We start from the raw sequence: 7,326 nt of genomic DNA, 5'->3' as shown, positions 1-7,326 counted from the left end.
AGCTTGAACTAGTGTTCTTTTAGCAGAAACATCACAAAATGCAAAAATTTAATCCACACAATATCCATGGGAGTGCACTCTTTCAAGTATTTGGTTTGTCTTGCATTTGTTTTTCCATTGTGTTGCTTTTGGAAGAGCGAGATTTCAAAAAAAATTTTCAAATATTGTAGACGTGGTGCCAGATAATACTTTTTAACTGGTTTAACTGCAGAACCTGAGGGCTGAGTTCTTTTATTATTATACTTGGAGTACCGCCTTCTAATATTTTTCCAGCGCTCCTTGCAGTCACTTACTGAACACAAACGAAATCCACTTATGTATCGACCAATTAATAATTTAAATACTATTTTGCCAGAATAACACGCCAAATTTTAAAATTTGTTATTTGCCGTACACAGTTATAAAAGAATGAAGAGGATGACCATGCAGTCTCCCACGACGACAATGATGAACATGATCCGTTGCCAATCTCTTCTCTCAACAACATCATTTCTTTCTCCTTATATCGTTCTTCCTAGAAAGCCGTCTCCACCAGAAGCCAGGATAAGTATAGGAAGAAAAGAACACGATCTTTGAGTGATGTAAATGATACTCCTTGTAACTACTTTGAAGAAAAAGAAGAAAGAGTTTGTTGAACAAGAACGTTACCGGACATGACCCAGATATGGTATTCTTACAAAGAGTTTTACCAGACGTGAAAGCCATGAATTTGTCATCAAAAACTGAAATTTAAAATGGGAATCCTGCAATTAGCAGAACAAATTCTTGAGAAAAATGTTTCTAACTACTCCACGGACAACGGTTCTCTTAGCAGGGAAGTGATCGCTCCATCAAGGTATGACGTCATAAGTTTGGAATCAGTCAAGCAACTCCAACATATGCCGCTTTATCAACATCGTCTGCAAACAGCATTGCTTCAGGTCAGTCATCAAACGAGGCATTGATTTCTATGAGGGAGAATATGACGGAAAATAGTTTCAACTTAAGTGAATTTTTAATACATCTTGATTACACACTTTTTAACACTGTATCACTTCGGAATATGTATGACAAGAACTTTCTTGTGTTACGTTAAAATTTAACACAAGAAAATGAATTTTTAAGTTATAAACAATAAAGCAAATCTCGATTAAAAGGTGTGAAAGTTTACTCCTCAGAATACTTTATTTCTTCCTAGGAGTTCAGAGATGCTACAAAAAATATGGTATGAGACTTGTAATTTCTAGAAGGAGATACATTCCGATATATGCAACTTTCTTTTGTCAAAAGGATGGAATAAGTAAAAATAAATATTAGGCTGATTGTAACATAAATATGTTAATTCTTATAGTAGCCTAATATAATGTTTTGTTTAAAAATTTACACCTTTAACCAAACAATTCTAGAAAATAAAAATTTCATCCATCATCTCCCTTAAATGGGTTTTCAAACGTTTCTTGTATTATGTAATATAAAAATAAAATATCTGGTAATTAAGGGTTTTGTTTAGTTTACCTCAATGTTATCAAAATCTTCTCCTCTGGACAAATAGGCTGTCTCCAATTTATAGCTTTTTTTAAGGCTGACCATTAATTTGTGTAATATGGTATAGAAGCATTGATGGGATATTCTATAAAAAGTCTGGAAACGGATCGGATATATGGTCAATTCCTTCATCACATCGAATATGACATACTTCTTCGCTTTTTCAACCACAAAGGATGATCGCAAAATCTTCTCTGTGTTTGAACTATTAGAGAGTTGTACGACAGCCAAGGTATCCTCATCTTCTGAAGGAGACATTACGAAGGCTGTACGACGCGCAAATGTCGCAAGGACTTTTGACTCTTCAGTATGCTTTGCTCACGTCATGTCCTAGTCATGTTTCCGCCCGACATCCGAGCCATGTCCTGTCCACGTCTTCTCTGTGTGCATTGCGCCTAAGAGAAGCTCTGAAAAAGTATCAAACACCACAGAAATGGATATACAGTAGAGCGTCTCGTTTAGGCACAGTGAAAACGTAAACAAAGTGCAGGTAACGTGTGGGAGAGGACGAGCCGTACGATAAACACAAGGGATGCACAACATTTTAGTTACAACATTTATGGCGGAGCATTAATTGACATATTTTCCAAAAACACACAAAACAAATGAACACAAATTGCAGAACGTTTCATATACATATTTTAACAAACAAGCAATTATGACGTTGAAATAATTCAATATAACAAATCAAATTTTCTACTTATATGATGTTGCTCTCAAGCAGCATTTTTTCCGGTCGTGAATTTCATTCTCTGTATGACTAACCTAACAACTTATCATCGTCTTCTGTGGCCGAATTAACAAAACTAGCTACAGTTATTGGTCTACCTGAATAAATTGAACTTTGAGAAGGGATAATTGTGTTTAGGAAATAGTGTTGTCATTTCAGACCAATAAACTGTAGTTTTGATAATTCGGCCCAGAAGATGGTGATATTATGTTAGTCGTGCATAGAATGAAATTCATGATCGTAAAAAGTGCTGTTTAAAGTAACATCATATAAGTAGCAAAATTTGGTTTGTTATATTGAATTATTTCTACGTTACAATTAATTGTTTGTTAAAATATGTATATGATAACGTTATGCAATTTGTGTTCATTTGTTTTGTGTGTTTTTGGAAAATATAATTTCAATTAATGCCCCGAAATAAATGTTGTAACTAAAACCTTGTGCATCCCTCGTGTTTATCCTACGGCTCGTCCTTCCCCACTCGTTACCTGCACTTTGTTTAGTTTTCACTGTGCCTAAACGAGACGCTCTACTGTAATTCAGTGTATAATACATCAAATTTGCTACTTATATGATGTTGCTCTCAAGCAGCATTTTTAAATTTCTTTTTCTGTATGATTAACATAATATCACCGTTTTCTGTGGGCAAATTAACAAAACTACAGTGTACATTGGTCTGAAATGATCAGGTACAGTGCCTGAATAAATTGAACTTTGAGGAGGGATAATTACGTTTAGAAATTAGTATTGTCACTAATGCTGCTGGTGATGCGTTAACGTCCAAGTTTCATGACGACTGAAACTGAGCTATTCACGTCGGCTTTGAAAATGTTTCTCTTAGTTTATGTAACAGACTCTCTTAATATAAGAAGTTTGTTTATTCCTGCTTTTAAGAGAACTGTCAAAATGAAATTGATAATGAATCCATTGTACAGTGTTGATGAATTTTATAGTATTAATTATTTTTAATATTATTTGATGACGATGCTATACATTCACATGTCTTTAGCTTGATTATCATCTCTCTGTCTACCCAATAACGATATTAAAAACGCATCTGAGCTGCTTCAAGTTTCTGTAAATTTTATTTTATATCCAAATTTCGCTTCCATAACTGAGTGTTGCTTTTGACGTTATGTTGTGTAGTCTTAACTTCGTATCCATTGTCATCTATTTGCCATAATGTCTTCTGGTAACTCCATTTTTTATATTTTTGTAATTTGATATCTAGATCAGTTTTATGTTCTGCAAATAAATTTTCTAAGTATGTAAATTCAAAAACTTGTTGTATTATTTTCCCATTTATTTCAATTTTCACGCGTTGGATGTTTTGCCAAATATTGCCATTGCCTTTGTCTTTGTAGTGGAAATTTTCATGTCGTATTCTCTTGCTATTTTATATAATTGATGTGCCGCAATCTGCTGTCCGTCTTCAGAATTTGATAAAAGTACCTGATCGTCGGCATTAGTGTCGTTTGGACTGATAGCTGTATTTCATTATTGACCATTTTATTCCATTCTTTAATTATTCTGTTAATATATATATATATATATATATATATATATATATATATATATATATTGAATAAAAGTGGAGGTAAACCACAACCTTGTCGGACACCTTTATTGGTGTATATGGGTTCCGATATTTGACCATGTGTTAATTTTATTTGAACTTTTGAATTCTGATATAAGCTTGTATTGTCTTTATTAAATGATGATCTAATTGTTCTTCCTTTAATATGTTCCAAAGTTTGTCTCGATTTAAACTGTCGTATACCTTCTCAAAATCAATGAATAGTAGCTACAATGTAAGATTAAATTCCCTTCTTTTCTCGATAATTTGTTGAAGATTAAATATGGTATCTGTTTGCTTATCCCCTTCCTGCAGCCACATGATTCTTCTCTTAGAATTAGTTCACTGGTTGCTGTTAGTCTAGTTTTCAATATATTAGCAAACAGTTTGGAAGCCGTTGAAAGGAGTTTAATACCTCTGTAGTTTTCACGTATGTTTTTCCGTTCTTTTTGTGTATGTTAATTATTAAACCAGTTTCCCAGCCGGATGGGATTTTAGGGTTATGCCATGCCAAATATTGTTAAAATCCAGTAATTTTCCTTTTAATTGTTGACCACCACACTTCAAAAGTTCAACATTTAAATTACCTTCTCCGGTAATCATTGGCGGTTCGTTCCTAAAATGACAAAGGGGTCACTACTTTTATATTACATAGTTTTCCAACAATTTAAACATCTCATTTCTGAAAAATTAAAAAAAAATACTAGTTCTTTAAAGTAGATAATTGCCTTAAAATGAGCATAATGATGATGATGATGATAATGGTGACCAATTATTATCTTTGAAAGAACATAGCGATTTTTCCTTAGAGTACGTTATCATTCTGTCTTTCAATATTCTGCCTGAAACCCAGTGGCGAAGCTACGTGGAGGCAATTGAGGCAATGCCTACCCAGAAAAAATCTCAAGATAAAGAATTATAAATAAACCTACTAACATAAATTTTTCGACCTTAAAAATTGTTGTGATTGAGAAAATCAGCAGTTTATACGGGATTCTTCGCTCATCGGCCGCTAGATAGTGGCACATGTCAATGACAACCTCTGTCTGTTGTGCTCGGCCAGGGTGATGGGCATCTGCGGGTGAGACAATATCTCGCTTGCCTCTTCTGCCCAACGAGTTAGAAAGTCTCTTTCTAACTCGTTGCTTCTGCCACTTCAACAGGCTTTGGCTTTACGACAGGGATTGGAGGGAACGGAGAATAGCGCGAGGTTGTTTGAATTTCTAGCAACCCCCTCCACGTCTCAAGGAGGCATGTCTCACGACCAACCACAGTGACCAACAAAGAATATTCAAACTTTCCCTCGCTTGCAGTTATAGTGTTGCCAATTCATGGTAGCTAGATCTAGCTATTTTTAAATAATTTTCAGCGGCAACATAGATGAAAGTTTTTTATTGTATTATTTTTTTGTTAATTTAACGAGTTTTTAAAGCCCTCTTAGCGACAGGAATAACAATTTTCTCCATTGATAGCATGTTTATAGTGAATTTTTACTGCTGTTTAAGGACTTTATCACAAACACTGTTGACAACACTGCTTTAGTGGGAAATGTTCCTTTTGATTTAGTCGGCGCAAAAGTTACTCAAGACCATTTTTGTTGTTAGAATTAAGTGTGAGTTTACTAGATTGTGCCCCAAAATAATGAGTGAGTGAATATCATTTTTGTATTATTTTGTGAGAATTAGGTGCATTTGTCCCCTCAAAGACTTTTAGATTATATTGTCCTATATGGCCTGGAAAGTGTATATTATGTGGAAGTGTTCAAATTAGTTCGTTTTTTTGTTTAACGTTTCCTGTGACCACAGTCTCTTTTGAAAGGAGTATGAGTACTTTGAAAAGAATAAAAACATACGTAATTTTGATCAATGAAAGACTCAGCTGTCTTAATACCATTGCCATTGAGAAAAAGCTAGTGAAAGAACTGATGAGTGACCAGATGTTGAAGGTCGTGTCATTGACAATTTTGCCACCAAGAAAACTCGCCGTTTGGTACTACTGTACAAAAAAATTTAAGGTAGGACTTTCTGCCTATCCACTCTTTAAATACTGGATTCGCCACTGCTGAAACCTGAGCTAAGCTCTTGCCTAATTTCTGTTCTTCCGAGGACTGATAAATCTAGAGAAGCATTCTAATGAGCAATAGATTCCTCATGCTTCTTAATTTTCTGCGTCAAATGGCTTAAATCTGACACACCAATACATGTCCAGTTTATATCTTTACCCTTAGCAAATAGCAGGCACGGGAAACAAAATAATTTATTTGTAGATTCACAACTGCAAATCCAGCTGTTGCTTTCATATTTTTTTTACATTGAAAGCCCTGCAACATGTCTTACCTCGGCGTGTTTGTGCTTGCTTTAAATCGAGTTGAGGTAACGGCCTTCCAAGCTTTTTCATTTTACCCTTATCTTCCAAGACTGAAATTGAAAAATTTGTCTGTAAAAGATATTGAATATTATTCATTTTGTATGAAAACGAACACTGGTCACACTCACAGATGAATATATTAAGACTAAAACACCAATAAAGACTAAATAGACATTTAAAGGATTGTAAGAAACCATTAATAAATACAACAATCAATAATACGTACACGTGCTAAAACTGTGATCTCGCCTACAGATTGGCACTAACTTCCATTTTGCATCACGAAGCCTTTCGCGTATCGGCTGTCTCATGATCACGTGACTTAAGCTGCGCTGGTCCAAACACCAGCCCAACCACACGTTTGCCTTGCACCATTTCCCTTTGCCTCTTGGCCCGCACACAAGTCCAGAAGCTGACTCGGTGAGGTTCAGAGGAGAAATTGAACCTCGGAAGCTTACAAACATGTAGGTATTCGATCTCCGAGGTTCAAAGATATTCATACGACAAAAATACATCAGAGTCGCAAGTAAATTTATTAAAGATGAGCAAGAAACAAAGAATGATAGTGTAAATTACAAATAAATTTATACAGGGACATCATTTTATTTTTACTAACATTTTTAATATTAACTTGCCTATACCTCTGAATCAACGCCGTTTTCTACCCCCTTCCACGACTGGAGTTCGATGATACTGGCATAATATACAAACAAATCACTTTACTAGGTATAGGAGGGAAGAAAAGTAGTTCATCCATTTACGTAAACTAGGAAATATTGCCTTTTGAGTTTGATCATTTTCATTTGGTTTTTATTTAATCAAAATACAGTACAGTATTAACAATGAGTGTTTTTACTAACGAACTGACCTATCCATGTGGACGTATTCATTATGCATTGTATATTATACTGTCTACAGCACATTAGCGTACATTACAGAGAATGAAGTTAAATTGAAAAATAATCATAATATGGATATTTAAACATATTTTTTTAAAATGGTGGCCATTCATTTCGATACAGGCTTCAGTTATAATGTGCATATTATCGCACTACTTATAGAATATTGTACCTAATCCCAATTACCAGTTTCGTTCTTCGTACTAGTAACTCATGTTGAAATAATTCTG

The sequence above is a fragment of the Periplaneta americana genome, chromosome 4 (genome assembly GCF_040183065.1).
Source record: "Periplaneta americana isolate PAMFEO1 chromosome 4, P.americana_PAMFEO1_priV1, whole genome shotgun sequence".
NCBI lineage: Eukaryota > Metazoa > Arthropoda > Insecta > Blattodea > Blattidae > Periplaneta > Periplaneta americana.
The sequence above is the reverse complement of the archived record's forward strand: the minus strand, read 5'-3'. Positions refer to the sequence as shown.